At 37.0% G+C, this 25,593-nt stretch overlaps 1 protein-coding gene across 3 annotated transcripts in view; it reads right to left on the bottom strand.

Moving 5' to 3' along the window:
- The window catches only part of Tango9 (transport and golgi organization 9), a 78,529-nt gene that overhangs the window by 31,319 nt on the left and 21,617 nt on the right, over positions 1 to 25,593 (bottom strand). Inside the window, exon 1 of one of the 3 annotated variants that reach the window (XM_081741354.1) lies at positions 22,502 to 22,522. The exons of 1 other annotated variant lie outside the window; for it this stretch is intronic. The gene's annotated coding sequence lies outside the window, so the exon portion shown is untranslated. Of the gene's footprint in view, positions 1 to 6,488; positions 6,642 to 22,501; positions 22,523 to 25,593 lie in introns of those variants that run through there. One more of the 3 variants, XM_081741350.1, reaches the window with a different exon arrangement.

The following is a 25,593-nucleotide window of genomic DNA, read 5'->3' as shown; positions in this document are numbered from 1 at the left end:
CTATTTATCTTCATTATTTTAATGAAGTGTATTAACAGTATTCAACTGTATTCATGTACAAAGCTAATATGACGCTCTAAGGAACGATGGTAAATGACACGTTATAGGGGAGCTTGGTCGAATTTATATTTTATGAATTGATAACATTTTAAGAAATATATACACAACATGCCGCTTCCGACAGCCCTGAAGAATTTCTTTTAGTGTATTACTAGCTGTCCCCTGATGCTCAAATCCCTCCCCTCTCAAATTGTAAATTGAAAGGGACAGAAACATCCCAGATGACCACACATTCAGGTGTCAATTGACAGTAATAAAACTATGGGTAAGTAAATATGTTTTGCAGAGCCACGTTTGCTATTTTTGAACATTTGCGTTTGCTCTGAATTCAACAAAAAATACAGCCGCAGGAATACTGACTGGTTTCATTCCTCCAACCATCGCTTGAACAAAAAGAATAGTTCCCGTCGGTCCTTGAACCAACAAAAGTTTCGTTCTTTTTCAGTTTACCAAAGGGAAGAATGAAATTATGCTAGATTTGGCCAGGATGATAAAGTAAAGATGCTAGATGCTAAATGCATGTGGATTATGCTAGATCTAGCACCAAGATACTAGATATGGCTTCACTGATGCTCACAGACAGTCAACCAGTGCTGCCAACACGTGCTTACAAAAAGTATAGCTAAATGACTCAGAACTTCGCTACATGTAGCTAAACCGACCGAAAATTATAGCCATATTTATAGCTAACAGAATACATAAAAGAAACAATCTGCTTTCCCATGTCTTAAGCGTGCTCACTTAAATATACTGTAGTATTTTCTGATACTCGCAAATAAAATACTTTTACTACCGGTACTTTTAATGCATACTTAAAATATTTACAAAATAAATTTTCTTCTATCCATCCCTTCAGTGGCGGCTTTAGCGGATAGGCCGGAAAGGCACGGGACTACCCAAAAATTTTGAAAAATATATAAACGCTAAAAGTTGCAATAAAGAGTAAATATATTTTCCACAACTTATATTAATGGTAGATAGTTATTTAACAAATAGCATCAGACACTACTGTTCCTACTGTCATTAATCAATCAAATGTGTATATGTACCTATAGGCAAGGGCCTACCCAAAATTAATATCCTGAAGCCGCTCCCGCATCCCTTGAATTATTTTCTTCGTTTTCAGTTCTTGTGATAATGCTGTCTATATTTAGGTGGCATTATTCATCTAAATTCATCCTTATTCATCAATATTAAAAATATGCAACCCAAGCCAAAAATATACTAAACGTTTTCAGCTGAGATAATCAATCGCTGTATAATAACATGGTGAACTTCCTTCCAAAGTATTATGAAAACCCTATTTGTCTTATGCAGTTCAAAATTTCTCCAGATGTTAACCTATCTCAATACTACATGTTAACTTTTTGTAAATTTTAAAACTAGCTCTTATACTTCATTAATATTACTTTTTACAAGAAAATGTAACGCTTGAAAGAACACAAATATATACACAAATTCAGGTAGCCCTATTGAAGAATCAACAGGGTTACTTTTCCCGCTCGTGGAGGTGCAAATCCATTGACACTATTGTTCTTCACTGATTTTCAAAAAGTTGGTAGCGGAGGGAAACAAGTTACGAAATGAGAAAAGATAGTTCATCTAATAATGTGGAGAATGTATATCTTCGAAGTTATGTTAGTTAACAAACTGATCATATGGTTCGGAAGAAGAAAGGGTTGCGGGAGGCAAAGCTGGCTGCTGTCAGAAATGAGAATTTTATCTGCCTACATATTTTCTCACGGGCGTCTCTGGCGGGAGAACGAGGGGGACACGTCCCCCTCAATATTTTGAAGTACAAAATATTCAATATTTTATTCTAACTTAATTTATTTACTAACGATAGAATAACATATAAATAATAATAATTACATTTATTTGGAATATAATATTCAGGCTGTGAAACAATTACAACAGGCTAACCATTTAAATCACTTTCTTTGATGCCCTCCCTCCCAAAATTTTACATGCCAGAGACGCCAGTGTATCTTCTTACTTGTATTTTATAACAAGCCTTGTCAAACAGGGGGCACTAAGGAAAGGAGGAAGTTTTCCGGACTCCCGATTTTTCGTAAGACAGTGACGAGTAGACGGAAAAGTGTTCAGCGGTGCCCATGGATGAGTTTCAGGGCTCAAATTCTACCCATGAGATTTTTTAAATACTCTGCAACATTATTAGCGTTTAACGAAAAAAAATTGAAAAGATGAAACACATACCAGTGGATAAATCTCATCAAGCGGAATAAAATATTGGCATTATATGAGAATTATACGGCTTTTATAAGAAAATTATATGGGAATTACATGAACATATATGGGCATTATATGGGAATTATATGTAGGATTGCCATATTTCAACCCGGTGGGGCCACTCGGTAGAAAAAGTGTAAAAACGCTTTTTCAGGCCAGCCACCCTAAATGAGGTTTTCCTGGGTTTTCCTCATTCACACCAGGCAAATGCCGGGGTGGTACCTAACTTATAGGTCGCGGGCCGCTTCCTTCCTTCCCCCATCCTGTTTTCTTTCCCTTTCCCCGGATTGTGTGCTCGCCCAGGGACGTCACCCCTCAAAAACGTGAAGGGCTAAATGGCCTTAGATGCCGAAAGCCCAGAAATCTAAATCCTAAATCCCTGCCATATTTCAAAAATGAAAATCCGAGACGCTACTAAATTACAAGAATCTTTGAAATGCTTAAACTGAAAAAGAAGTGTTATACATATACTAATTTACTTTCTTCCATTAGAAAAGTAATTGAAGTATTACGTAACGACATTTTTAGTCATTTTAATAGACCTTCTCCTCTCTAAATAGTTAAACAAACGTAAGCAGATAATTTACTCCCTCCCTCCTCGGTTTTTTTTTTTTTTTTAAATTTCTCAGATCTCTCATGTTTCGGGGCGTTCAGAGTCTGTTTTAGCTCATTCAATGTATGGTTTCCTTTCACACGTTTTGCCTGTTCGTGTTATATCTTTATTTATTTATTTATTTATTTATTTTTTATTTTTTTAGAACGATTAATTCATTGGCAATATGTTCTGGCGGCGTTTGTTAACTTCAAAGAACTACTTTCGTTGAATTCAGTGGCCTCGCCTTGTGTAGTTACCAAGAGCACGTGAACCACCAAATATCGTGCGCTGTTTGTTGCTCCTTAAGATATTTAATAATATTTAGATTGTTATTACTATATTGTCATTTCGTTTATACTCTCAGCTTGCTTTACCCCTTGCGTATATGCATTTCATCATCACACTACGTTCACAACCGAGCAGCGAGCGTGATAGACTATTCTGTGTGTAGTACGGAAGGGAGGAGCGGGTAGCTGAGAGGAGGAACTGCGGTCTCCTGACGTTCAAATCAGGTTCAGGTTCAGGTTCAGGTTCAAGGTATTTTCCTTCCTTCTCTTCGGAAGTTTTTTTTTTTTTTTTTTTTTTTTTGCACTAGCAGTGTTGACAGCTATTGTTGAATAATTTCCAGTAATGTGACCCTTTAAACAGAATTAAAGAATGAACTGCAATTTAAAATAAAAGAGTATAGTAGTATATAACTCATTCTTTCAATCAGTTATTTACTTTTCATCTCAATTTTTTGTGCTGAAAATAAGGATGAGCAAATGCAAGACCAAGACCCGGGTGGTCTTGGTCTTGCACACCCAATCTTGGTCTTGCAAGAGTCTCGCAAGTCTTGGTTTTAAGAAATCTTATGCTTTTCATAGGTAAATTTTATTCTGGATATAAGGAATATTAAATTCTACAATGTGCGAATAGTACGGGAAAACAATGAATGTTTCTAAATGTAATATAGTTTACCTTCGTGTATGATGATAGTGTACAACATAGGCGATGACCTTTATTTTTTTCAATGGGTGCCCACGCTTCACTACCTATAAGGTAAATCACAACGTTTTGTAATCTTTTTATATTTTTAACAGATCCAATACTCCACTATTTCTCAAACTGGGAAGGCTACCCCTGATACATATGAAAAAAAAAAAAAAAAAGATGGCACAGATTGCAAAATTAATTTTATACTCTAAGGACGTCAGATTTTTTTTTTTTTTTTCAAGTACGATTAGCTAACCTTTGTAATGAACAAACTTCCACTTAAATAATGAGATTTTGTTTTACTTATTCCAATATGTACTCTATGGGGCAGAAACATGGACATTACGCAAAAGCAATTTAAAAATTGGAGGAAAATTGTTGTTCAGTGACACACATTGTCTTTAGAATGGCGCATATCCTACTTGTAAACAGTACAATCGAATTTTAATTATACCATGATGCTCTTAAGAACGCTAAATTAATAAAAATTTACTTTATAAAACAAGTTATTTTGCTTTTTCACAATCAATTCCGGTCTCTTGTAGACTACTTCCATTTTTTTCTGGGAAGGGAGAGAAAAATGGTAAATTTAGGGGGATTGCATTCAAGCACATTGGCAAATGGACACTGCTCATTAAAGGTAATATTGTATATCGTCGTGTGAGAGCCAGAGGAACGTAACTCGATTTTTGTAGGTTTATAGAAGGGAAAAAAAAGTTTTCTTTCTTTCTTTTTCATTTGAACAAATGTTGTTTTAATAAGATGGTAAACACATTTGTCCTTATGCAGAGTCGTTTTGATGTATGATTAGCCTCATACTAAAGGCCTGAGTACTGCAGGAAACATATGTTAGTCGAACTCTTTAGTATGGCAATAATCACGCGTCAGAACAACCCTGCGTAAGGCCCATTATTGCATAGCAGACAAGTCAATGACAAAGCCAACTTCAATAATATTCACATAACACCAAGCAGAGCTTTCAGAATTATGTTCATAATCCAAGCAAACAAAAATTCTATGCTTGGAGTTACGCTCCTTTGGTTCTCATGCGACGATATGTTAAGGTATTTCCATTGAATTGATAAATGAGTTTATCACGATAGACACTGTTCACGATGCATCTAACAACTTAACCTTTTTTTTTTTTTTTCATATTCGCAGCTCGTAACCGAACGCCCTCACAGTTAGCCCTCTTTGAAAATCAAAGATATCGCGAGTTGTTACGAATATCTCGAAAAAAAAAAAAAAAATACATACTATGCAAATTAAATTTTTGACATTTATTTTTGAATAAATATTCATTCAAATGAGGCGTCCAGTGATTTAATCGGCAGGGGTCGTTAAGGAGGTCACTGAAATTTTGAGAGGTAATCATATGTGTTTAACATGTTTTGTGACAAAAATATTAAAAAGAACTTGACAATAACACACACACACACACACACACGGTTTATATATCGCCCCCAGAAAGCAAAAAGGTGCTAAGCGCTAAATTGTAAATTTCTCAGGAGATAAGTAAAAACGAATGAAACACTAATTAATTCTGATTCTTTCTTTCTTCTAGAATCCTGACTATCCATTTCATGTTTAATGTTGGCAGAAAAGAGACAAGTGGCAGAAGACAATATGAAAGATCTGCAGTGAAAACTGAATTCTGGAAGAAAGAAAAAGAATCAGAATTAATTAGTGTTTCGTTCATTTTTACTTATCTCCTTAGAAATTTGCAATTTAGCGCTTAGCACCTTTTTGCTTTCTGGGGGCGATATACCGTATATACCAAGGATCTTATAAAATAGAGGATCAGCCCTTACAACAAAATCTTGAAGCCATACGTCACAGTTTCGCCACCCCCTACTCTGCCCACTCCGCCCAATAGGATCGCAATGTTTTGAGCCAACAATCATGGCGGAAACGAAAGTAGCCAATGAGATGATGGCAGAAACGAGAGTAGCCAATCAGATACCGATGCTTGGTTGCTTTTTGGCTTCACCGATTTAATAGGATGAAGATACATATGGGCAGATCTTCTATTTATAATATCCTTGATATATACAGTGTGTGTATGTGTGTGTGTGTGTGTGAGTTATTTTCAAGTTCTTTTTAATATTTTTGTCACAAAACATGTTAAACACATATGGTTCCCCCTCAAAATTTCAGTGACCTCCTTAACGGCCCCTGCCAATTAAATCACCTAGTTATGCTACTATAAGTGGTTGTCTGTTTCCAAACTGGACGCCTCGTTTGAGGGCATATTTATTCAAAAATAAATGTCAAAAATTTAATTTGCATAGTATGTATTTACTTTCGAGATATTCGGAACGATTCGATACTTCTCAACAGACTTATCGATACAAGCATTACCGGTACTTAAAGGAAAGGGATGATAAATTCAAATCAACGATGACAGAAACATTGATAAGATTTAAAAAAATGGTGAGAAACAGAATAATTCAAAGAATTCACAAATTTGTGTGACCTAGGATCGAACCAGGAACCAATTTGCATCTATTATGAGTACTTTACCACTGAGCCACCGTGCCATCTTGTAAAGAGTTTCAATAGTTTAATCTTAAAAAAGATCTACAATGTTTCCTTGACAGTTACGTACCTATTGTAAAATGCACATAAAGTTTATTATTGTATACGTGCTCCAGTTAATACTCTGGTCATCCACACCTACACCACACAAAAAGGAACTGAGTCTTTCTCACGAACCGTGCTTTCTGTTAGTTACTAACCGTGTGTGCGCAAACTACTTTAAAACTTGTATTCTGTGACAAGGGCATGAGCTCTAAATTTAGGTCAAAGATCAGAAGAATACGTTATCAAGGACCACAATATCTAATAGATAATAGGAGATACACATCAATAATTTCGTGGTAGTGAATGCAGAGATTTCTGTCGTAAAGTACGTTTTGTATTTGAGATATTTTACACGTGTTAAATCAAATGACATATTATTACGCCTTTGTACTTTTGAGTTATATTCATTATCTACTGTAGGTATGTCATTTCATGAAAAATCAGTTGTTTTTATCTGTCTTTTGAACAATACAAAATGGAAAACCTTATCTGCACATGTGAAAAAAATCCTGATTATTTTCTTTCCTTCGAGTTGAGTTAAGTAGATTTAGTGTTTAACGCCCTATTCAACAGCGAGGCTATATGAGACGCGGACCTACTTATTAACGTGGAATCCGAACCACATGACCTCCAGCCGGGAATCGAACTCGTGTCCCACACGCCAAACGCGAGTACTCTAACCGCTTAGCCATGAAGGAGCTCGAATTAGGAATCGAGTTTATTATTAGAACCACCTACTCAAACCGGAAGTGTTTTTCGGCTTGACCATTGATCACTATAGAGCAAAAATGGTAATACGTAGTGAGATTCGGTTTTCTGCAATCGATTAAGTGCTGTAAAAACACATTTAATCTCTATTATCAACTCTCTGCTAAAATTGGAAGTGGTTCAAATCAACTATAATTTCTGGTTTCAATAAATATTACATAATCTACATAAAGTACAAAATGGTAAATAGGGATGCGCACGGGACGAGTTGAGACATGATTTTCCTGAAAAAAATTCGAGTCGAGACACGGCTCTTCCAATAGAAAAATATACATTTTTTGTGTCCAGACATCACTTTTACAGCACATTTTCGAGACGAGACAGTCACAAATCTTGTCTCGTGCGCATCCCTAATGGTAAAAGATAGATGAAAGCGGTTTTCACCAATCGAGTAGCTCTCAAGCTTTTCAAGAGTAGCTTTCATCTCCTCCATTAATCTTTAATTGAAGCCGGAAGTCGTAGAAATTAACTACTTCCGGTTTCAATAGTGATCTCCGTAGAACAGAAATGGTATCAACGAGAAGCGGTCTTCTGCACTTAATTTAGTGTTCTAAAAGTAGCTATCATCTTCTGTCTTAAACCTCTATTCAATCCGGAAGTGTTAGAAAGCGATCATCTGTGGGTTTAACGTTGGTAGTTGTAGAATAAAAACTGTAATATATAACAAAAAGTGCTTTTGTGCAATCAGCTAGGCACCCCAAGAACATATTTCGTCTTTAGTCTAATCCCTCTACTAAAACCGGAGATAGTAGAAATCTACTACATTTCCGGTTTCAATATTAATTGTGAAAATATCATATCACAGAAACTTCACTCCTTAGAGTGGAGTACATGTGACACTGCTACTTCTTTATTGAGCCATTTTTTTTTTTTTTTACTTTGTGGAGTAGCCGTCGCCTATATATTTTTTTCAAAAGTGAAATAACTCAAACTTTATGTCATAGGTAAACTAATTTTACAAATGATTTACGAGTAGAGCACAGATTACTTACTTACCATTCTGCCCATTCAACACTGTTCAAGCTTGACTAAGCCAAACCGAGTAGCGCGTCTGAACAAGGAATTGTGAATCAAGGAAACCAATACATAAGATTATTAGCATGAAATTAAACCTACTTTAGATATGTAATAAGGAAGAAGAAATCTTTAACATCTGAGATGTTATCTGGTTCACACAGTTACACAGCTAAGAAATAGGTAAGTGGTGCCACCATTTTGAGCCCACTCAGTTACAGCTAAGACACATAAAGTGGTGCCACCATTTTGAGCCCAAGAGCAAATGACAAAGCCAACAATGTAAACACCTCAATTCTCCTCCGCCAAAGAAATCCAAAGATGTTTACAGAAGTTCCGGTAAAGCCATGATGACATTCTTCTTCGACTGCAGGGGCCCTCTGCTTGTTGACTTCTTGGAGCGTGGGGCCTCAATAAATGGGAAGCGCTATGAAGACTCTGTGCAGAAACTAAGACGCGCCAGACAAAGCACCGAAGTGCAGTCGAACGAAATCATCCTTTTGCATAAGAATACTCGTACCCATGCTGCCAATCTAGTGAGAGATGTGCTTCAGAGTTTTGGGTGAGAAACACATCAACATCCTCTGTACAACCCTGGTCTTTCCCCTTATGATTTTCACATTTTTTGGCGACTTGAAGGAAGATGTTCGTAGACGTCGGTCTCAGTCGAACAAGGAAGCGCAAGAGTGGGTGAGGTTGTGGATCCGTCAGCGACCTCACTTCTTCTACAAGACTGGAATCGATCGTCTCGTCTTCTAGTCGGTTAAATGTATTAACGCGTCTGGCAATTACTTTTGAATAAAAAACATTTCATATATATGACACTCGGGGGTACAGTTACCCCACTCTAAATGACGAGCCGATCTCTTAGGTTTTTGAATGTACTTCTTGTTACAGGTGCCATGTTTGTGAGTTGGTGTGAATGCCTCAGAAAATTAACTAAATCTGATAAATAGAGACCCGATGTTAGGCAAAATGCCTATTCTTTAATATTACAGATATGGTAAAAAAAAAAAATAACGTTTTAAAGTTTTTATAGGTTGTTATAGTTTCAATTTAAGCCAATTTTATTTTGCCTATTTTGCCTATTTGGCCCCTTCCTGCCTAAATAATTGCTTTAGTGCCTAATGTTGCCTATTCTATGCATTTTCTTCGAATTAAGGCTTTATTGGTAAAAATATATAATTTAGTATCTCAAGAAAGGATTCTGCCTCATCGAGTTGAGTTGAGTTGATTTTGAGTTTAACGTCCCGTTCAGCAGCGAGGCTATATGAGACGTGGACCTACTGATTAACGTAGAATCCGAACCACCTGAGCTCCCGCCGGGAATCGAACCCGGGTCTCCCGCGCCTCTGCCTCATCGAGAAATAAGTGCTGTTTGTAGTAATAAGATGCAATAAAACTTTGGACTGCTGTGTGTACTGATTAAAATGTATAAAATTTGGACTGTTATATGTAGTGATAAAGCGCTGTATAGAATGTATTTACAAAATACACATGGAATACATGTCAACCTTCGTTTTTATATATACACATTAGAAAATATTAAACAGGTATGTTTCTATATTCTTCGAACAATATCTATGACTTGAATTTATTTTTTTAATTGTATTGCGTATTTATCTTCGTTATTTCCAGTTACACTTTAGTGCCTATTTTACTGCCTATTTTTTAAATTTTAAGTGCCTATTTGCCTGCCTATTTTCTAGGTTTTTAATGCCTAAACATCCGGTCTCTACTGATAAATAACGTATTTCCCGGTAATAGAGCTATTGGAATTTCGTTCACAGATTGTTATTGATTTTTATCTTCCTGAACGCGATCCTTAAAAGTGCTTGAACGTTATTGACAAAGATATTTCTGTTATCATTGTTTGATAAATGACCTGTTTGATTATTTAGTTGATAACGTGTCCAGTGTGCGTTAGAGATAGAAAATTGTTGACAGTTCAATTGGATATCGCACAAAAATCCAGGCTACGTCACAAAAAAATATTTCAACTTCATTTACTGTATATTCGTTATACAGGGTCTTCAAGAAATAACGCAGCCTTTTGGAGTTTTCGTGTTAAAGAACCTTGACTACCGGATGCGGTGCTCGTTGCAACACGGTATATCCATTGCCACACAGTATCTCCGCTCTGACTGTTACACATGGACACAAAAGGCTTCTTCTCCAGTTGTGAATCAGAAGATGGTTTGCAACAGCTCTCCAGGTTCTTGCGATCTTCTGCTAATCTCGTCATGGTCAACTAGTTGCGGCAGCCAATGTCCTCCATTACTTACTTGATGAATTCTAGTCCTGCCGGCCTCTGGCACTCCTATCCTCAATTGTATCTCTGATGATGATGTTAATAAGTCCATCGTATCTCAGAAAATGACCTATTTAGATGCTTTTTATTTTCCTTAGTAATTCCCACAAGTCCAGTCTCTCTCTCCAGTCTCGGCTCAGCACTCTTCCTTAGTTACTTTGTCAATGCAGAGAATTTTCAACATACGTCGGTAACATCACTACTCGAATGGTACTATCCTTCTCTTCTTTGCTAAACGTCCAAGAATCCTTGCAAGAGTAATACACTCCACACAAGAGTCTTCATAAGATTCTTCCTCAGGTGCATGTCAATTGTTCTTAGAAATTAATATGGTACTTTGTTGTTGTTGTTGTTGAAAGCAGTCTTTGTCCCATGTATGAGGCTTACAATTTCAGGCTTGGCTCTTCCTTCTGATATTATTTTGCTTCCAAGGTAGGTTTAACACTCTCAAGTCGGTCTTCTCACAACCTATATATAGCTATTGTGTCATGTCTGCTCATTGTCAGTGTTTCTTTTTTTTTTTTTTTTTTTACCTCTATTCAGTTTCATGGCATAACTAGAGCTGAAAGTAGTATTAAAAACAAAACGCGTCTTCCCGGTGTAGCGTAATCGCTAACACTCTTGTCTTTGGGGCGAATGGTCCCGGGTTTGATTCCGGGTGGGGACACTACGTCGAAAAAGTGAAGTAGCTTTTTTCTTCCTTCCCTTTCCTCAGAAAGTGTGATAAACGAGGGATGTCATCCCTCATACGTGACGGGCTGATATGGCCATAGATGCTGAAAGCCCAGAAATCTAATTCCTAATCCTAATCCTAGTGACGGGCTAACATGGCCATAGATGCCGAAAGCCCAGAAATCTAATTCCTAAACCTAATCCTACTGACGGGCTAACATGGCCATAGATGCTGAAAGCCCAGAAATCTAATTCCTAATTCTAATCGTAGTGACGGGCTAGCATGGCCATAGATGCCGAAAGCCCAGAAATCTAAATCCTAATCCTAATTGTAGTGACGGGCTAACATGGCCATAGATGCCGAAAGCCCAGAAATCTAAATCCTAATTCTAATCCTAGTGACGGGCTAACATGGCCATAGATGCAAAAAGCCCAGAAATCTAAATCCTAATCCTAATTCTAGTGACGGGCTAACATGGCCATAGATGCCGAAAGCCCAGAAATCTAATTCCTAATTCTAATCGTAGTGACGGCTAACATGGCCATAGATGCCAAAAGCCCAGAAATCTAATTCCTAATCCTAATCCTAGTGACGGGCTAACATGGCCATAGATGCCGAAAGCACAGAAATCTAAATCCTAATCCTAATCCTAGTGACGGGCTAACATGACCATAGATGCAAAAAGCCAAGAAATCTAATTCCTAATCCTAATCCTAGTGACGGGCTAACATGGCCATAGATGCCGAAAGCCCAGAAATCTAATTCCTAATCCTAATCCTAGTGACGACCTAAGATGGCCATAGATGCCGAAAGCCCAGAAATCTAGTTCCTAATCCTAATCCTAGTGACGGGCTAACATGGCCATAGATGCCGAAAGCCCAGAAATCTAATTCCTAATCCTAATCCTAGTGACGGGCTAACATGGCCATAGATGCCGAAAGTACAGAAATCTAATTCCTAATTCTAATCCTAGTGACGGGCTAGCATGGCCATAGATGCCGAAAGCCCAGAAATCTAATTCCTAATTCTAATCCTAGTGACGGGCTATTATGGCCATAGATGCCGAAAGCCCAGAAATCTAATTCCTAATCCTAATCCTAGTGACGACCTAAGATGGCCATAGATGCCGAAAGCCCAGAAATCTAGTTCCTAATCCTAATCCTAGTGACGGGCTAACATGGCCATAGATGCCGAAAGCCCAGAAATCTAATTCCTAATCCTAATCCTAGTGACGGGCTAACATGGCCATAGATGCCGAAAGTACAGAAATCTAATTCCTAATTCTAATCCTAGTGACGGGCTAGCATGGCCATAGATGCCGAACGCCCAGAAATCTAATTCGCAATCCTAATCCTAGTGACGTTTTAACATAGCCATAGATGTCGAAAGCCCAGAAATTTAGTTCCTAATCCTAATCCTAGTGACGGGCTAACATGACCATAGATGCCAAAAGCCCAGAAATCTAGTTCCTAATCCTAATCCCAGTGACGGGCTAACATGGCCATAGATGCCGAAAGCCCAGAAATCTAAATCCTAATTCTAATTATAATCAAAAAAGTGTCACTTCAAGTTATTCTCTGTTTTCTGTCACCACAGCTATATCGTCAGTAAAACGTTGCATATCTATCCGCTGTCCACGTGTTTTCACAAGTCTCTCTGTCTCTCTCATCTCGTCCAAACTTCTTTGAATGTATCTGTTGAAAAGTCCAGGAAAGATTGAATATCCTTGTCTCACTCTTTATCTTATATTAGTCTCCTCTTAATGATCGCCACACCTTATAACTGTTACCTCCTCTTTGCACAAATTCCTCACTATTCTTCTGTCCTTGTATTTTCTTCTATCTCCTTCAACATGTGGAAAAGAGTAATCCAATTGACTCAGTCAAAAATCTTTTCCAGATTTAAGAGTAATCCAATTGACTCAGTCAAAAATCTTTTCCAGATTTTTAAAGGGAATGAACTTATACCGGCCTTTCTTTAACCGTTTTTCTAGGGCAAATCTCAACTCTAATATTGCCTCCCTTGTTGATACGGCTTTCCCGAACTGAAACTGATTCTCCGAAAGCATTGTGTTCGTTTTCTCTCGATCTTCTACAATATATGATAATTTTCTATGCGTGAGCTATTGACCTTAGGGTTCTGTGCTTTTCACAGTTGGTCGGCCTTCATAGAAAATTACAAGGTGGTGTCAAAGAGTTTTGAAACTACTTCTGTAATACACCAACAGGTGGTAGCACAAGGGAACATGGACAGTCACTTGCGAGCACGGATCTTTGTAAGTCTGTTCTCAGTGTGACCACTGCTAGTACTTTCGTACTAGATCTAGTACCTTTTATAATCTTTTAGTGTTCTAGTACGTTCACCAACAGATCTAGTACTTTTTTCCCTCCTATTCTTTACTCATAAATACATTTGGGAGAGAAAAAGGAATCTTATGAAAATTTGGCAATGGACGAAAATCTCACTGTTTCTGGTTACTTTTTTCTGACTTTTTTTCAACAGTCGTATTTACAAGAGCGAAAGTGGGAAATAGGTGCATCCTTCAACTAATAAATTACCACAGTAAACAATATTACATATTTGGTGATCCGTTTAAAGAGTAGGCTATAACCACTTTCTGCATGATTTTTTTTAGCGAAAAAAAATAATCAGTATCGGAAATCCTCATATGGGAACTTGAAAAATGAGTTAAAACTTGAATTTTAGATTTTTCACTTAATTCCGACGAGAAATAAGTAAGTGCCATATATGACACACTTACAACTCACAAAGAACATGCCAAATGATACCAAAATCTCTTATTCGTCAATATCTCACACAGCAGACAAAACAATCATTTGGTGCCTTTGATAAATCACAAAAAAGCTAAAGTGAAAAAAGGGTATGTGCCATATATGGCACGGCATGCAGGAAGGGGTTAAGGAATTAAAACTCGATTTTCTCAATAAGCCCATTTTGTGATACTACTTCTTTTCTTCCGACATCCTCAATATTTGTCACACACGTGTTACGTTAGTGGTTTTACAGTGAGTTCTAGTACGACAATTAAGCAGGAATTTCGCCAGAATCTTTAGTTTGGTCGCGTAAAGTCAAAATTGGGAGGGTGTAAGCGGTTTGCATGGTTTGTATGGAATTTTGTCTGTAACAAATTTAAAGTTAGGGTTCTTTCAAGTATGTGGGGGTCACTCCCCCACCCACAGGGGAGGAGGAGTTGCTGGAAACCATATAATAAGATATTAATATCGTAAAATGTCATAAACAGGGTGAAACTGGAGCAGATAAAATTTTAGTACTTTTTCCCAAGATCTAGTACTTCTCTTCTGCATAGGTTAGTACGAAATATTTTTGCTGAGTGGTCACACTGAGTGTGCTAAGAGACATCGTCCTGTGCACATTGGGAGCTGTGCAGCTGGTGCTATTCTGACCACGTGCGTTACCACGTCTGCGATTTTATCATGAACAGCAGAACAACGAGTGAACGTGACATTCTGTGTGAAACTGGGCAAATCCGCAACAGAGACGCTGACGTGATTCGGCACATAGAGAGCAATCCTGCAATGAATTGTTCGAGGTGTTTTGAGTGGTACGCACTCTTCAGGAGCGGAAGAATATCCTGGACGACAGGAGATCTGGACAACCTACAAGGAGCACAACAGCCAAAAATGTTGAAATCATTCGGCAACTTGTGCATGAGGATCGTCGGCGAACAATCCGTAACATTGCTGCCATTGTTTATATCATACGGAACAGTGCAGGCGATCCTCACATGTAAATTGAACACGGGCTGTGTTGCTGCCAAGTTCGCCTCCAAGCTGTACAAGGAACACCGCGTCGAAGTCTGCCAAGAACTCCGTCAGCTGCCCTGGATGACGTGTCCTTCATGACGAGAATCATTACCAGTGACGAAACTTGGGTGTACGGGTACGACCCTGAGACAAAGCAACAGTCTTCGCAGTGAAAGAGCCCATCATCTTCATGGTCGAAAAAGGCAAGGCAGGTCCGCAGCTCGACCAAGTGCATGCTCACCGTCTTTTTCGGCATTCGCAGCATTGTGCATCACAAATTCGTTCCCAGCGGCCAGAACCGTTAAGCTTGGACCACAGTGGCGAGCTGTGAAGGTCCTGTGTTAGGGCAAACTTTGTACTACGTGAGAAGCAGTAGAACGGCAGTGTGCAGTGAACTGAGCAGGCAGTGGTAACGTAAAATAGTTGACCTTTCTGATTTTAAAAAGAGGGCAAACTTTTGGCGGTCACGTTTTGAGTGTGACGAAAATAGTAAGTGTGTTGGGTATGTCGCGACGAACAGTGTCCAAAAGTTTATGATGGGCTACAGAACTCACGCCAAAATAACATCAGCGAAGAGGAACGGTCTGAAAAAAAAAAAAAAAACCAGTGACCGGATTCACTGAGCGTTAAAGCAGATTGTGATTGAGAACCTGTAACGAATGTGGGACAAGTGACAGAGAAATTCAAGCAGCACATCCAAAATGAATCGACAATCATGGCCCGCCGCGAGTTATATGACACGAATCATAAACTACTTGTGGAATGGTGTAATATTCTACTTGCCACCACAATGACTGTATTGCACGTCACATCGAAGCTGTTCTGAGTGCGAAAGGTGTTCCAACATCACATAAATTTGAGAAATTACTTTTTTTGGTCGTTTCAATTAAATATAGAAGTATGTATATATCTTATCCTTGGACAATATTTTAATATTGAGCAAGAGTTAAAGTTTAAGAGTAAATAATTATAATTTAGAACCTCATTAACCCTACTGTGTGTTGATATCTTGCTAGTGACATAAGGAAAAGCTTGCTTACAAGTAAGCCTCGCGAGGTCGAAATTGACTTTGTAGACCAAACTTGGCAGCGAAGTGGGAAATATCAAGAAAAAAGCGTAAGCAAAATTAGCCACGTTAGCCGCCAAGCCAAATTTTGGGGGTATTTTGGACCACACTATTTGTGCATCAGAATTATGCACATGGCGGCCAACGTGTTAAAGTGCTTCCGTCCATAAAGACAGGCGCAATGGTCAGAAACCTGTTTGATCCGAACAAGCCAGAACAACGTGTTTTAAGAGTAGAAAATGCAGCGTATTTGTAAAACGGGTAAAAGTATGAGGGAAGAAAAACGCATTAGTAGATGTCGCGAGAAAGTAGATGTCTATTAGAGTGTGGGCTCGTCATGGCCGCCATCTTATATTTCCCTCGACTGTTTTAAATAGGAAGGGGGCCACGGGCTAGAATTTTAAGATAAATACAATGATGAAGTCTATATTTCAAACGTTTATATTTGTAAGACATAATGAAATGGCACATTGGTATGAGTGGGCTATCCCTCAATTTCCGTATCAATCATGAATTCATTCATGAATTTATTCAAAACTACAGATCAAGATTCACGCTCACCTATATCAGTTTGTTTAGGTCAATGAGATCTATGGATGGCCATATGTAGTATATTTGAACCTCTGCATAAGGCCCTTCAAGTCTAACGCAGATGCCATTAGTGTTGTGAGGAGATAGAAGATGAATCCGTAGAGAGACATAAGGTTTCCGAATCTTCAAGCACACAATAAAACATGTGAAAATCTAGTAAATATTATGATGTCCACTTCCGAAACTGGAAGTTCTTTACCATATTTAAGAATATAAAAACATTTAAAGAAACAGCTACCATAACTTAGAGTCATCTCTCGTCTCAGTGCATTAGCTGTAATATCAATAAAGACTTCAAATGATTTATTGTCAAGTTGGCTGCCCAGAAGAAGAGCAGAATTGATTTCATATATAAATGAAATTAAGCTTTGTTATGAAATGGAGACGGTACTTTTTATTATGATAAGTATATACAGTGAATTTAATTGACTTGATCGTTTTGCTTATTTAGAATACCGCAGGGGCGGATCCAGATCGACTTCTGGGGGGGGGGTTGTCATACTGCTACTTAGAGGTACTTTTAACCAGGGTGCGAATTACCGGGGGGGATGAGGGGGATTTTCCCCCTCAATCACATTTTGTTCCCCCCCAAAGAAGTCAGCTGAAGTATCCCCACCGGGGATGCTCGCTTTCCCCCTCAAACTATGCTTAGTATAACTCCAAATTTCACTGATTTTTGTTATTTCTTGTAAATTTAATCTTCTAGCTGTATTTCGAAATGATCGATGTAAACTGTTCAGTTTTGGTCATTTCTACTTACCACCTAATTACCCACTATTTTCAACGTTGTTTAGTAGAACTATATTATTATGACTACGGTTGTTTCTTGCAACTGTACCTTCGTACCCTTCAGTTCGTCATCGTTTGTGAATTTGAATGTTCTAATTGCGTATAACAAAGCCACATATAGATTTATAAATGTTCTTAGCGGTTGGCCAAGAAGAAGTAAACAAATAGTTTCTTCTACCATAGTTGGCGAAGTTCGGATATGTCATATTCATCCTCTATATTTGTATCGATTATCATCTTATTTTAATTTTTGTTATAACATGTTATTTCATTTTCCAGTGTACTCTTTGTTAGCACATGGTCTTCATTCCCTAGTAGGTTGTGTGTATGAAACTTAAAAGTTGCATTTAATTTGTGATAATTAGCATAGTAATCACTGCTTTTACAGTTTACGGAAATGAACTTTTGAAACTGTACTCAAAATCTGAAACATAGGTATTCTCTCGTAACTATATGTTAATGTACACGCTGGGGGATACGCTCCTAGTGAGCAGACATGTTAATGAAGGTGATTTTTAGGTGAATAAGTGAATAATTCAAGATTTGTTTCAGCATTTGTTAATACGACTAGTTCTCCGTGTCATTGTCCGTGTCTGTATAAGCATTTCAACTGGAGCGGTTTTTTTTTTTAAAGTTAACCCTTCATTTTTCCATCTTTTCGCTGTACAGTTTGCTGTCCACGCAATTAATGTTGTCTGAAAAACTTCAGTGTAATGTTTTACTTTATTTGAATAACGTAGCCCATAGTGAATCAACTCATCTTCAACCTAACAGTAAAGTAATTTTTAAGTGTTTACTCCGTGCCCATCACGGAATCGATATTTGGAGAAAAAAAGTCGTGATGAGCACAGCTTTAGCGGGAAGTAGAAGCACAAGCTCGAAATTTGAATTGAGAGATTTTAAATATTTGGCCTTCGATTTGACCTTGATGTGAGAAATCGGGTCCAGCAACAATCCATTTCTTATTTGATAGGCTAATATCTAGATTTTCTTAAAAAAAAAAAAATGTCCGGTTTAACTGATAATTTTAGTGGTTTTCACAAGACTGAAGTAGGTTTCTTTTCGCAACCTGTATGTATTAATGCAAAGTGGAAGCTTTCAATATGAGTGGAAAAATTAACATATGCTTGTGATCATGGCTATCGCTCGAGCCAAATTATTAACTAAATAAACCTTAGAGAGCTACGGGGACAAGAGTGAGTACAACATTAAAACACGTTCAGAAAGGTTTAGTGGGGTGTGTGAATGTCAGACAATATATATGTGCATAGTTATTGTCGGTAGATTTATTAAATTAATAAATCTCTTATTTATTACAGATGTCACACACACACACACACACACACACACATATATATATATATATATATATATATATATATAGAGATATATATATATATATATATATATATATATATATATATATATATATATATATATATATATGGGGAGTAAGGCATTTATTGTCTCATTTTGAAATTTGAACCTTCAGACTATGTCCTTTGGCCTAATTTTATCCCCCCCAATATAGATTATCTAATTCGCACACTGCTTTTAACAGTTTCAAACTCTGGGAGGGTTTTATTTATATATATAAAATAAGAAAGTTTCCTCTTCGGGGTGGGGCAATCGCCCCCTCTGGATCCGCCACTGGAATACCGTACTGAAAGTACTAAGTGTGTGAACTACGGAAAAATTATATTACGAGATGTTACTGACACACACGGGTCTGTGATAGTTATTCAGAAATCAGTTCCATTGGCTATGACTTATGCCTGATAGGAGTAAGACTGCGAATCCCATTTGATCTAGTTATATCTTTTCCTTCAATTAAAGGGTTTTTTTTTTTTTTTTTTTTACTCCAATAAATCTTTGTATGTGACTCACCTTGTTTACGCAATATACTCTTGCATTGATATTTTTTTCTTTGTATTACAAGAGAAATGCCTTTCTTAAAACCAGCAATAAATGTACTGGCCTGGCAATAAATTGTTTCATTGTAAGTTTCTCACATTCTTTGCGTTTGAAACGATTCTACCTCTCCATGAATCATTGTTTGCTTGTAATGAAGTAACACAAACACACACACACACACACCTGTTGGGTTTTCCGATCTTATTTGCAAGCAATGTTTATATTGTTGGTGAATACGTATGAAATACACATACTATGGATCACACCAGTGGCGGAGCTAAACATTCTCGTGCTCTCCTACAAAACAACTATGCCAGTGTTTCTCAAACTTTTTTCCAAGTAAGGACCACTTATATTAATCAGAATGTTCTTCGGACCACTTTACGCTTGTTTCCTTACAAAGCAAATTTATTATAATTTACTTTTAATGTTTTGATCATATATCAATATAAGTAATATGTTCCGTTAGTCAGTCATTTCTTCTTACTATTACTAAAGCACTCTTTCATATCGATAATTTTCCATCATTTTTATAATTCTTTCCCCTCCTCTTCTCCCATGTTGCGGGACTGAATTTGCATTTAAATGACATTGGAAATATCACTGTACATCACAGCGACGTCGAAAACTATGGATTCGGCACTAATATCGGTCATTTTCGATCATCTCTAAGTTGCACCGTCAAAGCGATAAAACCATCCCGGGCTGAACCTCATCTATGTTCGAAATTTGTTCGAAATTGGTCGGGTGGTTCAAGAGTTAATTAAGCAAGTCACAAAGACAGTTACTAATGAACTAAACCGACAAACTGTAAGAGATGATTCCTTACATCAAAATAAGAGAAAAAGTTTATATGGATTTGTGGGCGGAAAGTGCATAGTATCAGAGCTAGGGCTGCCCAAAATCGCAAAAACCCAAATTTCAAGAGGCCCTATTTCGAGTTCGAGAAACTGTGGATTGTGGTCCTTATCAGTGTAAAGGAACACATGTATACGCACTCCAAAAATGCACATTTCATTAATGTTCAATTGGTGTACAGAGTATTTCTTGCAGAGCGAAATTTTCAGACATGCCATCAAGCGAATTTTGAGATGTGCTCTAACTTTATGATTGGATCAAAGTAGGCAATCGATAAGACTTAATAGCAGTGAACACGGAATCCTTTGGCGCGATGTCGGAAGTGTTAAGGATCGTCAGCAGGACGGTCTCTCGTACTCGGGAAAACACATGGTGCGATGATTTCTTTCACGCTTATAAGTGAAGGAAACGTGAAATATACCATGACGAAACACATCGCATCACACGTTATTCTGAACACTAAAAACATGGAGCTTCTGGGCAGTGGCGTTACTAAAGGCTTGGGGGCCTCCCTGCAGACAGCGTAGAGTGAGGTCCCTTCTCTACGTCACACTTCACGATATGGGTCCCCTTATGGCTTGAGCCCCCCACAACGCGGGGTCTGCGAGGCCCTTAATTACGCCTTTGCTTCTGGGTCTTAACACTTCAGACTTCCCTCCAAAGCATTGGATGTTCATTGTCATCAAGGCTTACCTCCTTTAGGCCCTCCTTTAAATCATGATATATCTGAAAACTCTATTGAGAGCATATCTGAGAACTACACCCTGCAGGAAATACCCTGCACACCTATTGAAAATTAATGTAATATGCACTTTTGGATTGTGTATGTGTGGCTTCCTTTACGCTAATAAAGAACATCATCCACAGTTTCTGGGATTCGAAATAGGACCTGTTGAAAATTAGCTTTTTTGCGATTTTGGACAGACCTAGCTCTGAAACTATGCATTTTTCGCTATAGGTCCATATGATTTGTTTTTCTTATTTTGATGTGAGGAATCACCTCTTACAGTTTGTCGGTATAGTTCATTAACACCCTGTATATATACCCCCTTCCCTACGTTGTTCCGTTAAAGTGATATGGTAAAAACCATCCCAGGCCTGAACTTCATCTATGTTGAAAATTTGATGAAGATCGATTGCGCTGTTGAAGATATTAAGAGTCACTAACATAGTCACTTTCAATTTTATAATATAGATTAAAACTTCTTTAGTCGTATTAGGGGAACCAGATTTAGAAAATAATAAACGGAACACTTGACAAGCTCGCATAATTTAGCAATACACCTAGTTCTACACCTGTCATGGTTATATCGTTATTCATGCCAATGAGAAAGAAATATGTTTTTTTTTTTAATAGCCAGACTTTTACTTATTTAACTAGGGATGCGCACGAGTTGAGACATGTCTCTTTCGACTCGACTCGACTCGAATTCGAGTCGAGACACACCTTGAAAAATTCGAGACGAGTCGAGACAAACGTATTTCCCCACTCGAATTTTCGAGTCGAGACGAGTCGAGTCCAGACTGCTCGTAAAAATCTCGACTCGACTCGAATGTCTCGAAAATTTTTCTATAATTTTTTAATATTATTTTGATAAAGTATTTACTTAGGAACAGCCTTGAAAACAATTTCAGAATTTATTACTTTAGAAAGGTACAGAACGCATAAACTTAATAGTTTATTCTTCGAGATCAAGATTTAATTTTCAGCTCAATTCAGTTAATTAAAACTAATAATTAATGTCGTGATATTTTATTGTACTTCAAATATAATAATAATAATAATAATAATAATAATAATAATAATAATAATAATAATAATAATAATAATAATACTTGATTATCTAGTTTGTATAAACTATTATACGTAGCCTATATCTAGTTTGTGTGAAACTATTGCAATAAAGTGAACTTCACAAATTCTTTGAATGAGCAATTGGCAGTCTATAGTAATTTAGCATAGCTATAACTATTGTGTTTTCATTTCCATGAACTCAATAGGGCTACACAACTTCTGGATTATTCGCTTCCCCAACTATTTTGAAGCTTTAATGTGTTGCAGCATATCAAATGTTACGGATAATATATAATGTAACATTGTTGTCCATCACATATTATGATACGGGACTATTTTACATAGTATATTACAATAAATGGATTGCTTGGATGCTAAGAACTTGTACAGATAGGTACCTTTCACTTCTATAGATAGGTATTTTTTTAAACGAAGTTTTGTAAACACTAAATTATAAAACAATAAGCTACATACAATAGTTATGGTTTTGGTTCCCAACACAAAATAAATATGGATTGTTCATGAGATATTGAACTTTCCTGGAAAATTTCAATTTTGAAGTTAGGCCACTTGGCATCAAAGCAGTTCACTGTAGGATAAATACACTCCTCAGCACTTTACTCTAGTAACATAGTTGTTCAGGAGCCTGGGATTTCCACCCTCTCAAATGAAAGCTGAACGATTGCTTGATACATGCTGACTATATAGGAGTAATAGTGTATTAAGTTTTCGAGCTTTGCTGCGTATCCGTATTTACACACTGATATAACTTTTAACATGAATTTATTTAGCTTTCTTTTCTTATTGACTTAACATCGATTTCTCTCTGTTATCTGTTCATTCACTAGACATCGATTCTGCGCACTGCTGGAAGAAGGATGGGTTTAGTAATTTTTATTTTTCCGAAATTTACGTCTGAAATGTGTTTCACTTACTTATTAATTAAATCATAACTAAGCAATTAAATCATAATTAAATTGAAGGCTTATTCGTTTAGGATGGGAAACATATTGACATCCATGGCTGTAATCAGCCTTGAAGATTTGGTCGGACAAATATTATTTGGGGCCAAGCTCTGAAGTATTCTTTTAATAAACAATACTGAACAAACTACACAGTCGTGTTTTAGAATTGTAGAAAACGACCGCGAATTATATTCAAACACAATTATTATTATTATATTTATTTCTCTGACTATTGAATCTTTACATTACAGTGTTAAACAAAAGAGAATAATTGTTTGTATAGTATACAAGAGTTTTCTCGTCATGATTAGTTTTGTCAACAATTCAATTACAGTTATTTGGATTTTATTTCTAAATAATAAGTCCTAATACAATTTCGTAAAGTTGTAATTCTTCCTTAGTTTGTATCACTTTACACGATGACAGATCCAAAAGATTAAATGTGGTGTATCGGTGCAGTACTAATTTTTCACGTTTTTCAACATTTTCCAAAAGCGAAAGAATAATCTTTAATTTCCGATATTTTAGTCGTTACAAATCACTATTTCATAATGTAGTCAATGTTTATAATTACTGGGCAGTTGGGCGTCAAAACTAATGAAATCATAATGGAGTCGAAACCATAATTTTAGTGGGTGATAAGAAATATTTTGCCAGTGCTTTTACAATAAATGAAATTTTATAAGTATTAAAGAATAGTGGTAAGAGATTTTATAATAGCTCTTTTATTTATGAGATATGAGTATTTTGAAAAAAAAAAAAAAAAAACTAAATAGATTGGCGGAACCACAGAAACCTCGTAAAATTAACTTTCTTATAAATACATACGTATCTTACTCACCTTTTATAGTTGCTATGCTTACATTCTCCATAAAAACAGAAATTCTAGTTTGGTGATATTTTACACAAGATCATGAAGTGGATTCCAAATTAATTAAACGCAAAATACAATACAATAATACACAAATATTGCCTCAAGTGAGTTGAACGATTTCTAAACATTAGTATGTAATTATTCAGTTTTAAAAATGCACTGACCAGTATCTTCCAATCGCGCGGACAAAAAGCAGTTCATAAAATAAATGAATAAATTGTTGATAACCAAGAGAAAACCTGGAGTAATTACTCTTCAAGAATTTTGTAAGATCTACGATCGAATCTAGGAGCAGTAATACAGTACGTTTACGTTTGTGAATACCGCGTCTTTCATCGGAGATAACTGCTTGGGCCAAAGAACGGGCGTCGTCTAACTCACGAAATATTGAGGGCTGATTGCCAGTTCAGACTGAAGCGGTGTGTAGTTAGTGTCAGTTTATTAACCTTTTCCCGATAAGATGTAAAGTGATCAGTCTTTTCTTGATCTGTATGCAAAGGCTGGTAGTCTTGTACTAGAGGATTAGTAGTACTTACTTTCTGTTCGGTTAAGAAGTGAAATAATTTCCAGTACCTGGTAGGGTGTGTTTCGCTATTCAGCTTGCTCTAAGTTTTACTCCAGGTAAGCCTTTTCTGGGCTACGATCATGGGTGCCCAAAGGGGACAAGCCACCTCCTGGCTCATGAAAATGTATACGCAATATAGGAAACCACGTATATTAAATATCAGACGTAACAAACAACCATGGAGATGCTCCCCTAGAAAATTGTCTTCGGGCGCCCATGGCTACGATATAGTGGTGAACTATACTTTGCCAACGACATGCTTGGGTCAAACATTCTGAGTTACGTGTCTTCTCGTATTCGCGAGAATAGTACCTGGATTTTCTTACCAGTGTAAGGTAGACTAGTGGTAAGATTGGTTGACATATGTTACCGCGATAGGTAGAAATGTCCTTTGCAGCACTATGGATTAAGGGATTAATGGTGGAAACGATGATGAACGTGCATGGTTGATCATTACTTTTAGTAGTAAATGATCAACGCTTTTTTCTTTAGCTGTCAATCCTCAAAGGAGTGCTCTCTTTCTTGGGGAAGAGGGAAGAGTGAAAAATGAAACGAAAAAGAAATCTTTCAGTTTTAACATCCCACGATTAAACCCTTTATTCTAAGGGAGAAGATGGTTAAGGCAAGTGAGTGATAGAAGAATTGGTGGAATGAGAAAGTGGGAGAAAAAGGGAGTACTTCGAGAAAACCCACTGATGGAAGGTGAAAAAGTTGCGATATAAGGGAAAGTCATCTATGGGCTATGAGTAGTATGGGGATTATGGAGGGGTAATTTATTTATTTATTAATCTTTATTAAGTATCAATTTGGTTGTGTATTAATTTCCATACACAGTGGTCTGGGATAATCGATTGCTGAAAGAAAATAATTTGGATACATAAGGGAAAGAACAAAGATGAGGAAGATTGTATAGGCGAGAAAGTAAACTTAATCATAACAAAAACGAGATGTAATTAGGAGGTAGACGATGTGTATGAACAGGTTTATTTTTCATAGGATCTAAAATGCATGACGTACAGTAGACGAGACCACGCTGAGGAGCTGTTAAATCAAGAAGTGAGAGTTATTTTCTGTCTCGGAGAAACACGAGACTAATGAGTAACAAGTAGAGACCCATATTAATAAACACTGGAATCACAAGTGCAAGGATGGATAAACACAA

Source organism: Thermobia domestica, chromosome 15 (genome assembly GCF_964235325.1).
Source record: "Thermobia domestica chromosome 15, izTheDome1.hap1.1, whole genome shotgun sequence".
Taxonomy (NCBI): domain Eukaryota; kingdom Metazoa; phylum Arthropoda; class Insecta; order Zygentoma; family Lepismatidae; genus Thermobia; species Thermobia domestica.
The sequence above is the reverse complement of the archived record's forward strand: the minus strand, read 5'-3'. Positions and strand labels throughout refer to the sequence as shown.